The sequence below is a fragment of the Pseudophryne corroboree genome, chromosome 4, assembly GCF_028390025.1.
Source record: "Pseudophryne corroboree isolate aPseCor3 chromosome 4, aPseCor3.hap2, whole genome shotgun sequence".
In the NCBI taxonomy this organism is placed as follows: Eukaryota; Metazoa; Chordata; class Amphibia; order Anura; family Myobatrachidae; genus Pseudophryne; species Pseudophryne corroboree.
In genome coordinates this window covers 561601127-561617944 of record NC_086447.1, presented here as the reverse complement: position 1 = coordinate 561617944, position 16818 = coordinate 561601127, and positions in this window count along the sequence as shown.

Sequence of the window (16818 nt, the reverse complement as noted above, 5' to 3'; positions counted from 1 at the left end):
GCGTCGCTGCCAGTGATGCGCCTGTGCAATGCAGCCACCATACATGCGCAGTTCCAACCCGTTTGCACCAATGCAATGAACCGCAGCGTGCGAACTGGTCAGAATGACCCCCTGTGTGCGTAGGAGCATCGGGCCCTCAAAGCAGCTTGGGCCCCATAGCAATTGCATCCCCTGCACCCACGGTAGTTATGCCACTGACTGCATACATAAGTGCTCCCCCTGACCAACTGATACAACAAAAATGGGCCAGCTAAATATCCATTTATTGACAGACCTGATGAAGACAAGTTCCGACTTATTGCTCCATGGGTATAGAAATAACCTCTTTATGTATCAATGCAATAGTACTACAAACACTTTAAAGTATCTGATATGTGGAAAAATGAGCTACATTGTTTTGCAAAGGAACATGATGTGGAAATTGAGCAATGAAATAAATTCCTGCCACCACACCTACTGTGATCTGGAATGTCGCCAGATGCACAGAAATAGAACACAGCCAATAATATTATTTGGGTTTGCTGTACAGATATCGATAATACACTCAAGGTCTCTTGCCAGTGTTTCCAGGATGACATCAGGTGGGAGCATTAACCAATGTTAGTCTTTTCAAATAGACTGGCATGTGACCTGTACATATGCTCGAATCTAGAGAGACACACCTCTTTGCAGCAGTTATTATGCCCCATAATAGTGCCCTAGTTCATTTTCTGAACCATAGTAGTGCCCTAGTTAATGTTATGCCCCACAGTAGTACCATAGTTTACATTATGTCATAATGAAAGGGTTGCCAGTACACATTAAGCAACATAGGGGGACACTTTCCGAGTTGATTGCTTGCTAGCTAGTTTTAGCAGCCGTGCAAGCGCTATGCCGCCACCCACTGGGGAGTGTAGTTTCGCTTAGCAGAAGTGCGAACGCATGTGCAGCCGAGCTCTGCAAAAAAAGCTTGTGCAGTTTCAGAGTTGCTCTGAACCTACTCAGCGCTTGCGATCACTTCAGCCTATTCGTGTCCGGATTTTACGTCATACACCCGCCCAGCGAACGCCCAGCCACCCCTGCGTTTTTTCAGACACGCCTGCGTTTTTGCAAACACTCCCTGAAAACAGCAGTTGACACCCAGAAACGCCCCCTTCCTGTCAATCTTGCGGCCATCAGTGCGACTGAAAACTTCGCTACAACCTGTGCACAACCACAACGGGCTTTGTACCCATACGACGCCTAGATATATTGTTGTAGGCCCAAAGGCAAATGTTGTAAGGGCCCCAATGTACCACCCAAAGTTGGACTGGCCAACAGGGGAACAGGGGAAACCACCGGTGCGCCCCACTTCCTGTGGGCCCCTCTCCTCCTCTAGGGATCAGGTTCCAGATTTTATCCAGGTGCACTTGAATTATGCATTATACATATGTTACATTACACTTTACAAGAATATGCTTTTTAATATATTTACCATTGGGCACAGAAAATTTACTCTTTAATGGTTATCCAAACCTCTGTGGTGGCTGGCCATGCCCCCACTTGAGCCTGGCCACACCCTTAAGCATGGGCCTCTACAGCAGCATCTCCCTTGTGGGCCCTTCATGCCCCAGTGCTACACTGGTACCACCCAATGGTGAAAATAGGATTTTATATACCTACCGGTAAATCCTTTTCTCGTAGAGGATGTTGGGGTCCATTTTAGTACCATGGGGGTATAGACGGGTTCACTAGGAGCCACGGGCACTTTAAGAGTTTAATTGTGTGGTCTGGCTCCTCCCTCTATGCCTTTCCTACCAGACTCAGTCTAGAAACTGTGCACGAGGAGACGGACATACTTCGAGAGAAGGAATACACAGATAGTGGTGAGATTCACACCAGCTCACACAGAACAAAAGGAAAGCCAAACTAACCAACGTGAAACGATTCAGCAATGGCTGAAACAACAATACTTAACCAAGTAACTGTGCAGGAAACACGAAGCATTGGGCGGGCGCCCAGCATCCTCTACGGACTACGAGAAAAGGATTTACCGGTAGGTATATAAAATCCTATTTTCTCTTACGTCCTAGAGGATTTTGGGGTCCATTTTAATACCATAGGGATGTATCCCTATGGGATGTATCCAGTATGGGAGGGAGAGTGCTGAGGTTTCTGCTGAACTGATTGACCAAACTTTAGGTCCTCAGAGGCCAAAGTATCGAACTTGTAGAACTTAGCAAACGTGTTCGACCCTGACCAAGTAGCCGCTCTGCAAAGTTGAATAGCCGAGACACCCCCGGGCAGCCGCCCAGGAAGAACCCACTTTACGGGTAGAGTGGGCCTGAACAGATTTTGGAATCGGCAAACCCGCCGTAGAATAAGCATGCTGGATAGTGAATCTGATCCAGCAAGAAATTGTCTGCTTAGAAGCAGGACACCCAATCTGGTTGGGATCATAAAGGACAAATAGTGCTTCTGATATCCTGTGATGAGTAGTTCTCTTCATATATATTTTGAAAGCCCGCACAACATCCAAGGATGTTGAGGTATTCGAGGTGTCAGTAGCCACTGGCACCACAATAGGTTGGTTAATATAAAAAGCCGATACAACCTTTGGAAGCAATTGCTGACGCGTTCTGAGCTCAGCTCTATCCTTATGGAAAATCAAGTAGGGGCTCTTGTGCGACAATGCCCCCAATTCTGACACACATCGAGCAGATGCCAATGCCAACAGGGTGACCGCCTTCTAAGTAAGAAACTTCAAGTCTACCTCCTGTAAGGCTCGAACCAATCTGATTGCAGGAACTGCAGGATCACATTAAGATCCCAAGGTGCCGGGGGAGGCACAAAGGGTTCAAGAATGTCTGAACCTCAGGAAGAGCAGCCAATTGTTTCTGGAAGAAAATGGACAAGGACAAAATCTGACTTTTATGGAGCCCAAGTGTAGGCCCACATCCACACCTGCTTGCAGAAAAAGGAGAAAACGACCTAGTTGAAAATCCACCGTTGGAAATTTCTTGGATTCCCACCGAGACACATATTTTTTTCAAATCCGATGGTAATGCTTAGACGTTACTCCCTTCCTAGCCTGGATCAGAGTAGGAATTACCTTGTTCGGAATGCCCTTCCGAGCTAAGATCAACCTGCTGTCAAACGTAGCCGTGGTAAGTCTTGATAAGCGAACGGCCCCTATTACAGAAGGTCCTCGCGAAGAGGAAGAGGCCTCGGATCCTCCAGCAGTAATTCCAGAAGATCCGCATACCAAGCCCTTCTTGTCCAGTCTGGAGCAATGAGGATCGCCAGAACTCATGCTCTTTTTATTATCTTGAGAATCCTTGGGATGAGTGGAAGTGGAGGAAACACATACACTGACCGAAACACCCATGGAGTTACCAGGGCGTCCACCGCCACTGCTTGTGGGTCTTGTGACCTGGAACAGTACCTCCAAAGCTTCTTGTTGAGGTGAGAGGCCATCATATCTATCTGAGGTATGCCCCAACGACTTGTTACCTCCACAAATACCTCCGGGTGGAGGCCCCAATCTCCTGGATGGAGATCGTGTCTGCTGAGGAAGTCCGCTTCCCAGTTGTCCCCTCCCAGAATGAAGATCGCCAACAGCACCAGCGCATGTCTTTCTGCCCAGAGGATTCTTGTTACCTCTGACGCTGCTCTTCGTTCCGCCCTGCCTGTTTATGTAGGACATCACTGTGACATTGTCCGACTGAACCTGAATGGCTTGATGTTGCAGAAGATGAGCCGCTTGTAGAAGGCCGTTGTATATGGCCCTTAGTTCCAGAACATTTATTGGAAGGAGAGATTTCTGACTTGACCATCTTCCTTGGAAGTTTTCCCCTTGGGTGACTGCTCCCACCCTCTGAGACTTGCATCTGTGGTTAGAAGGATCCAATTCTGAATCCCGAACCTGCGGCCCTCGAGTAGGTGAGAAGTTTGGAACCACCAGAGGAGAGAAATTCTGGCTTTCAGCGACAGGCGTATCCGCTGGTGCATGTGAAGATGTGAACCCGACCACTTGTCCAGGAGATCCAGCTGGAAGAACCGTGCATGGAATCTTCCATATTGTAGAGCCTCGTACGAGGCCACCATCTTTCCCAGAAGGTGAATGCACTGATGAACAGATACCCGGGCTGTCCTCAGGACATCCCGGACCATCGATTGGATCACCAATGCTTTCTCCACTGGTAGGAACACCCTTTGCACTGCCATGTCGAGTATCATCCTCAGGAAGGGCAGTCTCCTTGTCGGCTCCAAATGTGACTTTGGAAGGTTCAGGATCCATCCATGATCCAGGAGTAGTTGAGTTGAGAGAGCAATACTCTGCAACAGTCTCTCCCTGGAAGATGCCTTTATCAGTAGATCGTCCAGATACTGAATTATGGCCTTCATTCCGAGTCTATCGCTCGCTAGCTGCTTTTAGCAGCATTGCACACGCTAGGCCGCCACCCTCTGGGAGTGTATCTTAGCGAAAGATTAGCAGAATTGCTATTAAATATTTCCTTGCAGTTTCTGAGTAGCTCCAGACCTACTCCTAGATTGCGATCACCTCAGTCTGTTTAGTTCCTGGTTTGACGTCACAAACACGCCCTGCGTTTGGCCAGCCACTCCCCCGTTTCTCCAGCCACTCCTGCGTTTTTCCCTGGCACGCCTGCGTTTTTTTAGCACACTCCCGAAAAACGCTCAGTTACCACCCAGAAACGCCCCTTTCCTGTCAATCACTCACCGATCAGCAGTGTGACTGAAAAGCGCTGCTCGAGCAACAGCAAAACTACTACGTTTTGTGTTAAATAACTTAGCGCATGCGTACCATGCGCATTTTTCACCATATCGCAGCACAGCGAAAAACGGCAACGAGCGAACAACTCGGAATGACCACCAATGTTCACTCCCTGCCTGTGGAGGAGGAGCATCCTCTCCACCATGACCTTGGTGAACACCCTCAGTGCTGCGTAGAGGCCAAATGGCAATGCCTGGAACTGATAGTGACAGTCCTGTAGTGCAAACGATAGGTAAGCATGATGGGGCGGCCAGATCGGAACATGAAGGTATGCATCCTTGATATCCAGGAATACTAAGAATTCCCCCCTCCTCCATACCTGAGATTACCGCTCGCAGACACTCCATCTTGAATTTGAATACCCTCAAGTAGGGGTTCAATAACTTTAGGTTCAATATAGGCCGTACCGAACCGTCCGGTTTCAGTACCACAAACAGGTTTGAGTAATAACCTTTGTGTGCTAGGTGAGGTGGAACTGGAACAACTTTTGAATGGCTTCCTGTCAGCAAAGCTGGTAAGCCTGATTTGAAGAATCGGTGAGGTGGGAGTTCCTGAAACTCCAGTCTGCACCCCTGGGTAACAATATCTATCTATAAGAATCTTATTCTAAAGATATTAAGAAAATTATTAAAAAGGATTTTGGACTCCTCAAAACAGATAGGATCCTATCCACATGTTTAAGGGAGGAACCAAAAGTAGTTTTCAAAAAGAACCGAAACCTCCAGAGCTTCTTAGCCCCTAGCCATTTCAAAACTGAACAGAGAACAGAGACCATTACTACATCATGGCTAGGCAAAATATCTAATATCAAAGGATGTTATAAATGTGGCAGGATAGGCTGTATTACCTGTAATTTTATACTAAACAAAAGCACCACATTTAGCTCCCCTACCTTGGGAACCACCTTTGATATTAACCATCATATCAATTGTAACTCCACATATGTTGTGTATTTGATAACATGCCAATGCGGAGCACAATACGTAGGGAGGACAACTCATTCATTGAATGTTAGGTTCCTGGAGCATATCCCGCCATATACAGAAAAAACATCAGGGTAATATCAGTGTATTACAGGTACAAGGCATTGAGCACATTGGGAATACAACTAGGGGAGGAGATCGCTTCAACCGCCTCTGTAGAAGAGAAGCATACTGGATCTTCTCCTTGGGCTCACTGTTTCCTGCAGGATTGAATGAGTCAGTCGAACTAAACAACCTTTGAATATTCTACAAATTCGGTCATGTTTAATTTGTGGGCTGTGGTCTATGACTTACATGTGCAACTTCTAGCGTGTATAGGGTCTATGATTCATATGTGCAATTCAGAGTGTACATGTGGTTATTCATTTTAGTAGATTCTATTTATTATCATGTTAGCTTGATTTATCCCAAGAAGACATGTATGTCTCTTTACATTTGCGTGGTTTCTTTCTGGATATTTATAGATGTCTATTCATGGTCACAAATTATGTATGTCAATGTATGCACAATTATGTGTATATATGAAATATATGTATTTATACTCACTGATGATTATAACAGCGAGTGAGCTAGATTCAACATTGTGACATCTCTGCTAATAATCAAAAGGTCTAATTGAATAGTCTTTGGGACACTACTGAACTGTAGTCCTAGTAGATATTCACTTTTTGATGGTCATATATAATCATTTTCTTTATATATATGTATATGTTAAAAAATTGTTAAAGGCAGCCTATTTGATTATATACTAATATTTATATAGGTGCCTCGGAAAAAATGGGAAAAAATAGTATATACGATTGATGAATATAATATATAATAGATGTTAATTAAAATAAAGTTAAAAAGTATAACAATGACACCATCCGATCCTGAATGGGATTCGAACCTGGGTCCTATTGTATACTAGACTCTGGTACTAGCCTGTTACACCACTGGTCCTTTACTATCTATATGGGATCTCTTTCTGTTAGTTGAAGTTAACCATTATAAATATCAATTGCGGTGATGCCTTCTTTTTATCAAACAAACTGTTGATTTTTTGCAATGGAATCTAAGGAACTGATAGTTATATTAATAAATGTTGATGTTTTATGAAAATGTTTATTTTTTATAAAATATATACAGAGATAGTGAGTTTATACTGAACACTTGTTCTCGATTAATATACGCATCTGTAGCTGCTAATGAATGGTCTTTGTGGATTGGCCAACTGAGCATTTAAATATCAGACCAGCTTGACACTTGATTATACCTTCTGAGGAAACCGCTACACTGTGACAGCGGAGAAACGCGTAAAGGATATTCCTGTGAAGTCAACACAACCCACCCGGTCTCTGCCTTTGCTGTTCCACCATCAGTCTGCAGCCGCGCCTCTCCCTGCTTGTCCTGTGAACATCACGGCAGCCCGTTGCCGCTTGTGGAGCTCCGAGCATGGGTTAACAGGGACACTGTGAGCGGTGCTGCTGACAGCTGCTCTCCCTCTCCTTACACAGCATTTGGATCCAGAGAGGTGCACACTCCTTTTCCCTGCTGCACTACACACTGGGAAGTTTACTGCAATTGAACTCCAGCAGCGGTGAGCAGAGCCGGCCATAGGCAATTGCCTAGGGCATTTGATATGCCTAGGGGCATCAGCAGCTTCTGCTGATTAAAATGATATGCGGCATGCCTATATTCTGTGTGTAGCATTTCATATGCAGATACAGCCACAGTCTCACACAGTATATAGGCATGCTGCATATCATTTTAATCAGCAGAAGCTGCTTGTGCATCCTAGCCACATAGCAATGCAAATAAGATGCATTTTCATAAAAAAAGGTGCCTGATGTTAGCATTGAGGCAAGATTTATGAGGACACATCTGTATCCAAGCAGAGGCAGAGGTCACAGTGTTAGTGGTAGTGTGAGTTCTGTGTGCATGTGAGTGGGTTGGTTGTGCAGTAGTGTTCGGAATATGTGTAAGGAGCATTATGTGTGTCATGTAAAAAAGCATTAATAATGTGCAGCAAATGTGTAGGGGGCTCTATGTGTGTCATTATGTGTATAAGGGCATTAATAATGTACGGCATATGTGTAAGGGACATTATGTGTAAAAGGGCATTAATAAAGGTTGTCATAATGTGTTAGGCGCATTATGTTTATAAGGACATTAATAATGTGTCTCATATGTGTAAGGGGCATTACTGTGTGGAATTATGTGTATAAATGCATTACTAATGTGTGGCATTATGTGTATAAGGTGCTCTACTATGTGGTGTTGTGTATAGAAAGGGCACTACTGTGTCATCTAATGTGAATAAAGAGCAATAGGGTGTGGTGTAATGTGAATAAGGAGAAATTCAGTGTGATATAATGTGAATAAGGGGCTCTACTGTGAGGAGTAACATTTAAGGTAAAGTGATACTACTGTGGGATGTAATATGAATTATTGACACTATCACATGATCAAATGTGAATAAAGTTGCAGTATTTTATGGCGTAATTGGAATTTGGGTTACTATTGTGTGGCCATGCCCCTTGCCAGCAAAAACACACCCCTTTTAGGGCCAAATATGCGAACTGTTCCTATTTAAAATATAGGGGGTACAAACACCAAAATAAGGACTGCTATGGGTGAGGGGTGATGGTGCTGGGAAAGAGGTGCAATGTCAGAGGCGGAACCAGCGGTGGTGCTAGGGGGCACCAGCTAAAATCTTGCCTAAGGCATCATATTGGTTAGGGCTGGCTCTGGCGGTGAGCATAAGAGAATCATTCTTCAAATACCTGAGTAATAGTCTGTGGAAATTTATCCAGACACAGTGGAAAAGGCAAATAATTTATGAGACTGCGACTGATTTACAGTCAATTACCGTATTCTATGACTGTGTGGAACCTTCATGAGATGTGTTAAGCATTAAGACTTTTTAGATTAAATCCACATGATATGTTTTATACAATTGTATGTGCATTTATTAAACTCATATATATTTTTATTAACTGCATTTGCGCTCCCATTTATATTATTACACTGACTTACTTAGGTGAAAATCCAAATCACCCCCTGAGAGCTGCAACTACAATTATTATCTTTCTAGTGTTCAGTAATTTATATAATATTGAGAAATTTGCGCCTAATAACAAGTGTTGTTTTTTAATATTAATTTACCCCAGGAACTGGAACTGGCCCCCGCAGTGATTCATCCCGTCAACCCAAAAACCGCCTGTATCCGTGAGCACCAGCGAAGAATAGAGGCTGCCCGGGATATTGTAACGAAAAGAGTGGAGAACGCTCAGCATCGCCAAGAGATAAACTACAATGCCAACATCCGACCTGAGCCACTGAAAACTGGAGACCTTGTCTGGAAGAAACGGAATCACCGCACCAGCAAGCTTGACGCTATGTGGGAAAGTTACCCGTACATCGTGGTCAGTGTTCCTGAGGGCAGACGATATACCTACGAGATCCGTAGAGGCCCAGAAGGTCCAGTCAGCATTGTGCCAAGAGACCAACGCAAGCTCTGTACCGTAGATCTACCGACGAAGAGTGCAGACTCACCTGTGGCAGAGGGACAGGAGACCCTGGGGGGCATACCCTTACACGATCCCATGGAGCTCTTAGTGTTTATTGGTGGTCTACCAACACTGTATTCAGCACCACCTGTAGCTCCAGACCCGGTGTTCAACAAGCCTGTTAAAGTCCAGGATCGGCCTAGCCTAGCTACCGCTCCTAGCGAGAGCAACATTTATGTAGTTGAGACCAGAAGGTCGGGAGGTAGCACAAAAGCCTTTAAGGTATAGAGAGTAAATTGTTGACTGTTTCCAATGTATGCTTATACTGAGCTCGTTTGTACTTGTTTACTGTTATTTTTGAATTGAGATGCTCATGTGAGAGACATTGGCTTACTGACATATGCGTGAAGACATGCATCCTTCCACCAAGGGCACATGTGGTACCCATGTTTGGGATACCCCTACTACCTCCCAATACAGCCCTATCTTCAGCCAGTGTTGCTGAAGAAACTCTTTGTGTAACTGGCACTGTCAGGGTTAAATTCCATTCCCTAGTGCCGGGCAACAACTGGAGCACTGGGACCCAGGGGAGCCTCACCGTTAGTCCAGAAAGTGGGAAGCGGAGGGTCACTCTGATTGGCTCAGGAGGGCGCGAAAGAAGAGGGGGGAGGAGGCTTTCTTCGGAGAGAAGCAGAATCGGGGCTGAGCGGAGAGTGGGCCAGAGTGAGAAGTGCTGGAGAGAATCGCTGCGGGTGAGCAGAGGAAGCCGCCACGGGGAGCGCCTGAGAGGAGACGTGAGCCGCATCAGCGCCAAGCCGCCCATCACCACCGACTTGCGAGGAGGAGAGGAGGTGAACCGCATCAGCGCCACGCCACCCGTCACTGCCGGCTTGTAAGAGGGGAGAGAGAGAGGAGTAACCGCATGAACGGGGAGGAAGCAGAGATGGGGCTAGCGGCAGCACAAAGCCGCCCATCACAGCTGCTACTTAGGAACAATGCCTCCGTACTTACACCCACCACAGAGGAGAGAACTGTGCAGAGGACGCTGCTGCAGCTACCTACGAGACAATCAACAGAAGCATCCACTCCTATAGCAGGTACCGGGTCACCTCTCCATTCCTGCAAATCTACATATAGTGGATTCCATCTGTAACAGTGTATCCCGGGTAAAAAGGGGGACGCCCCTGCCCAGAAACACCCCAGTCCAAAAGCTCCCCCTATACTTAATGATGCCTTGCCTATACAGTGACATCCCGCATGAGCTTGTTCTATATGTTCTCTTCTCACAAGCCAGAATCTGTTTATTAAGCCACCAGCTTACACGGCGTGCCCGTCTGCCTGGAGCAATGGTTTGCTTAGAGTAGTGTTGCTCCCTCTGACTTACCTTTTTGTGGATACAAATATGGTTAGCACCGTTACCCATTGTTGCTGTGTTATATTACAAATAATCCATCCTGCACACCTTCCTACAAATACTTACCTTATGTCCACTGGCGTCTTCCCAGGAGTTCATTATTAAAGTACAAGTTAACTTTAAAAAGGAGACACTGACCTCAAACGCCAAATAAGGTGCAGGAACTGAACATTAGTGTCCGGCGTACAGCGCCACCCTGTGGACAGTTTATGTAGTGTCCCCAATTGACTGCCAGGACATTTCTTGCCTTCAAATGTCAGAAGCGGGTAACCATACCCTAATGATTAATGCTGCACATGATTTATATTATTGTTTGACCAAACCATTGTTGTGCCTTTCAAATGTGTAAACTGTGATTGCTGTTACCGATTCTACCGTAACTGAAATATTGCAAGTTCGAATAGTGATATATAGATATAACTACAGCGGTGACTGATAACTTTCCGTTCAATAAATGGTTGTCGCCGTCTCCCCATGTGGTGGTCCTTGAGTATACTGTGTTCGGGTTGACCTTCCGGGGTCCTCCTTGTCCTTCTGTCTCAGCCATACAGGTGACGTGAAGAATAGTCGCTGGTCTCGACATCGTTGAAGAGTGGATTCAGCCGACAATGAACACGACTGAATTTCAGGTACGAACACACTCCACCCACTTCATAGATATATTACACTTGGCATCCGCGAACAGGATCGTTTCAACATGTCAGACCCGGACCCAGAAACTCCTGCGTCAACCTCGGGACAGGGACGACTACCAGCATCACCTGGAAACCCGATTGATATGACTGCATCACCTATTACCATGCCATACTACTTTGGGGCCCCATGGTTACCAACATATGCAGGAAAACAAGTTCCTGGCTCAACTACCTTCAAGGAATTTAGAGACAAAGGGGGTCATTCCGAGTTGTTCGCTCATTGCCGATTTTCGCTATGCTGCGATTAGTTGCAAATAGCGCATGCGCAAGGCACGCAGGGTGCATGCGCTTAGTTATTTAACACAAAACTTAGCTGTTTTGCTGTGGCTTCTGTGTCGCTTTTCAGTCGCACTGGTGTTCGGTAAATGATTGACAGGAAATGGGCATTTCTGGGTGGTAACTGAGCGTTTTCCCAATGTTTGCAAAAAAAATGCAGGCGTGTCAGGGAAAAACGCAGGAGTGTCTGGAGAAATGGGGGAGTGGCTGGCCGAACGCAGGGCGTGTTTGTGACGTCAAACCAGGAACTAAACGGACTGAGCTGATCGTAATCTGTGAGTAGGTCGGGAGCTACTCAGAAACTGCTAAGAATTATTTAGTAGCAGTTTTGCTAATTTTTCGTTCGCTAATCTGCTATGCTAAAATACACTCCCAGAGGGCGGCGGCCTAGTGTGTAAAATGCTGCTAAAAGCAGCTAGCGAGCGAACAACTCGGAATGAGGGCCAAAATGCTATGTTTCGCTTATATACCCTCACTGAAGAGCAAAAAGTGGAGATCCTGAAAGGACAATTAACAGGCCAGGCACTGCGGGAAGTGGGAGCATGGGAAGAGCATGAGAAGGAAAGTACAGATTGTATACTCCAGAAACTAAGGAACATATTCGACTGTAAAACTGTAGCAGAACTAAAGAGCCGTCTGTACGCGAGAAAGCAACGACCAAGTGAATTATTGCGGGAATTTGCACTAGGGCTACAGGAGGCCTTAAAGACACACAAGATGTTGGACTGACCAACGAAACACTAATCAACCTATTTATTGAAGGAGTACAAGGCGAAGCAATTCAGTCACAGTTACGAGTGTGGAAACGCCAAAAGCCAGACAGTTCTTTCTCTGCATTTAAAGAAGATGTCTTACAAATACTGGGATTGAACCAGGGCGATGGCACTGAAGACAACGGGGCATCAGGGAAAATTGACGGAGAAAACCTTCAGAGCATCTCCCCGTACAAAAATGTAGATACCTTCACCCGAACTGGGGCAGTCCTTCAGCAGGCGCAGGCCCCACCAGAGCCAGACCCTATCGAAGCCCTGAATCGCCAGATGTCAGAAGTGACGCTTAGCCTGTCCTGGATGAGCCAGAGGCTGGAAGAACTCGGCAAAGAACCAGGTGGAAACCGACGCAGAGAATGGCGTCAGGAGTGCAGTGGAAGGAACCGCCCTCGATGGGAGATCGTGAGAGAGTCAGGCCGACGGTCTACCGACCAGTTTGATTCACATGGTCTGCCGATTTGTAGAGGATGTCGCTAGAGTGGACACATCGAACGGAACTGCCCACTTGACCCTTTAAAAGAGGGAACCCCGAGGCGAGGGACCGACCCTCGGGAGGAGAACCACTGACAGGTCCGCCGTCGCGGGATTGGTGGCCCCAGTATGTTGTAGAGTGTCCCAATCGGAATATACATATCAATGGGATCGAGATACCAGCTCTTTTGGATACCGGCTCACAAGTCTTTACCATCCTACTCACGGAATTGCTTCAGCACTGGGACGAAGCATCAATTGCATCCCCACCTGCTACATGGCTCCACATGCTAGCCAGCAATGGACAACCCCTCGCCTTTTGGGGCTTCTGGGAAGCTGACGTGAAAGTAGGAAACGCCGCCTTGACCCGCCAGGGATACCTCATCACCACTGCGCCCAGTGCGCACTTGCCACCCGTTATTCTGGGCATGAACATCTTGAGAAACTGTCCAGAGGAGCTAGTCAAAGCCCTCCAACACGAGATGAAGACAGCAGCCCTTATGGAACGAAAGGCCCTGCAACAGACCGTCAAATTGCTAGAGGGTCAAAGGAAGTTTGTTAATAGTCAGGGATAGATTGGAAAGGCCCGAATCACTGATCACCATCCTGTTCTACTGAAACTGAACTCCGAACAAGTGGTGTGGTGCAAAATGAGAATTGGTCCTGGGGGAAGAGACTACGAGGCTCCGGTGGAATCCTGTGAGTGGGATGGACAACAGCCGTTCGCTGTGGTGAGAATATTAGCCAAAGTGGTATGCGGAAGGACACCAGTCCGCCTCTTGAACCCACACTCGTATGCCATCAGACTCTACAAGTACTGCCCTGTGGCGAAGATCAGCTGGATCGACTTCCAAGACATCATAGGACAGTGTGTAACCGTGGCTCAACAAGGGGCGGCAGTTGAAGAGACGTCGGCGACTAGTGGAAAACCTCCATGGTGGGCCGAGATCCAGATTGGTGATGTTGATACCCCCACGATAAACAAAACGGAGTACTACAGATTGTGTGACGCAATGCTGCTGCATTTAGCCAGCACACCTCTGATTTTGGACAAGCGGACAAAGTGTATCATCACATTCCAACGGTGACAACCCCTCCTATCAAGGAGCGACACTGACCCCTTCCTCCAGCTATTTATCAGCTAGTGAGGAACATGATTGTGGAAATGAAAGAGGCTAGGGTCATCTGCGAAAGCCATTGCCCATGGACCGCCCCACTGGTGTTAGTTAAGAAAAAAGACGGTAGTCTGCGCTTCTGCGTAGATTATCGCAAGCTCAACGCTGCGTACCCGCTCCCTCGAATCGAGGAATCCCTGACAGCTCTAAAGACCGCAGCATACTTCTCCACACTGGACCTCACCAGCGGCTACTAGCAGGTCCAAATGACCCCTGAAGACATCGAAAATACGGCTTTTAGTATGCTAATGGGATTATTTGAATTTGAGAGGATGCCATTCGGACTCTGCAATGCCCCGTCCACCTTCCAGCGCATCAAGGAGCATTGCCTCGGGCACAGCAATTTCAAGATGGTCCTGTTGTACCTCGACGATGTGATAGTCTTCTCAAGAAACTACGAGGACCATCTGCGAAATTTGGAAGAAGTGTTCCAACAATTAACCAAATGCGGCCTGAAGCTTAAACCGAGCAAATGTCACCTGCTCAAGCCCAAAGTCCAGTATTTAGGACATGTCATAAGCGCGGAAGGTGTGATGCCCGATCCGGAGAAGATCAGAGTTGTTCAAGACTGGCCAGTCCCCAAGACCGTCAGAGATGTCCGAAGTTATTTGGGATTTGTGGGCTACTATAGATGCTTCATCGAACAATTTGCCACAGTGGCGGCTCCGTTGCACGAACTGCTAAGAGGCCAATCGGGTCATGAGCGAAGAGGGTCGTCTTTGGTGCATTGGGGGGATGAACAACAGCGGGCCTTTCACCAGTTGAAGACATCCTTAATCGAAGCCCCATTATTGGCTTATCCTGATTATGAACAACCGTTTAAGGTGTACACAGACGCCAGCCACCGGGGGCTAGGAGCCGTACTCTCCCAGATGCAGAATGGGCGTGAAAGATTGATCGTATATGTCAGCCGGAGCCTCCGCAAGACTGAGCGGAACTGTGAAAACTACAGTGCCTTTAAGCTGGAGTTGCTCGCCCTCATCTGGCCTGTCACCGAGAAGTTTAAGCATTATCTGGCCGCCACTCGTTCGTCATCATGATGGATAATAACCTGCTGGCACATCTGTCTAATGCAATGCTCAGAGCTCTTGAACAGAGATGGGTGTCCCGACTGGCAAATTTTAGGTACACCGTATCCTACTGAAGTGGGAAGTCGAATGGGAACTCCGATGCCCTCTCTCGATTACCTACAGTGGATGTTGCGGAGGAAGACAGAGATGTAGATGAGGATGTCGAAACCCCGGTGTTTAAATCCTCTCGAAAGGGACAAATGGTCATGTCAGACCCCCGTCAGTCACGGGAACCCCACTGTCTGGAAACACCCTACTTGATGCTCCCACTATCGATTGGCGTCGGAGACAGCAAAAGAGCCCAGTGCTGAGGGAACTCGTGGCCTTGGTGTGTCAGCAACGCCAGTTAACCCGGATCCAATGGGCTGAAGCTGACCAAGAGCTGATCAAGTTGCTACAGCATAGGGAATGCATTCACTTGGAAGGAGGTATCCTAGTACGTACCAGCATAGATCCAAGTACTCACCAACCAGTCACTCAGGTGATTGTCCCTAAAGATTAATCCACCCTTCTACTCACAGCCTACCATGACAAATCTGGACACTTTGGCACCCAAAAGACTGAAGCCATTCTACGCACATAGTATTTCTAGGTGGGAATGCGAGAAGATGTGGAGAGATGGTGCCATGATTGTGTCCCATGTACAAAGAAAAGATAGCCAGACTCTAATCAAAGGGACCCTCTGCATCCCATTAAGAGCCAACATCCGTTACAGATTGTTGCCCTGGACCATGTGAAATTGGAGCCGAGCACCAATGGGTATCTGTATGCCCTTACAATAACGGATCATTACAGCAAATTCCTAGTAGCCATCCCAGTCAAGGATCTCACTGCGAAAAACCACTGCCGAACTGTTTTTAAAGCACTTTGCCAGATCCTACGGGTATCCAGACTGCATCTTGACCGACCAGGGCCCTGCCTTCGAGTCGCAGTAATTTCACGAACTTTGTTTCTACTACGGCTGCTCAAAAGCTTGGACTACTGCTTATCACCTGCAGGGGAGAGGATTGTGTGAACGAGCTAACCAGACCCTCATCGGGATGCTCCAGAGCCTGTCGGCAGAAGACCGCAGTGATTGATCCCATCGACCCAAAAACCGACTGGGTCCGTGAGCATCAGCAAAGAATAGAGGCTGCCAGGGATATTGTAATGAAAAGAGTGGAGAATGCTCAGCATCGCCAAGAGATAAACTACAATGCCAACATCCGACCTGAGCCACTGAAAACTGGAGACCTTGTCTGGAAGAAACGGAATCACTGCACCAGCAAGCTTGACGCTATGTGGGAAAGTTACCCGTACATTGTGGTCAGTGTTCCTGAGGGCAGACGATATACCTACGAGATCCGTAGAGGCCCAGAAGGTCCAGTCAGCATTGTGCCAAGAGACCAACTCAAGCTCTGTACCGTAGATCTACCGACGAAGAGTGTAGACTCACTTGTGGCAGAGGGACAGGAGACCCTGGGGGGCATACCCTTACATGATCCCATGGAGCTCCTAGTGTTTATTGGTGGTCTACCACCACTGTATTCAGCACCACCTGTAGCTCCAGACCCGGTGTTCAACAGGCCTGTTGAAGTCCAGGATCGGCCTAGCCTAGCTACCGCTCCTAGCGAGAGCGACATTTATGTAGTCGAGACCAGTAGGTCGGGAGGTAGCACATAAGGCGTCCCGCCTTTAAGGTATAGAGAGTAAATTGTTGACTGTTTCCAATGTATGCTTA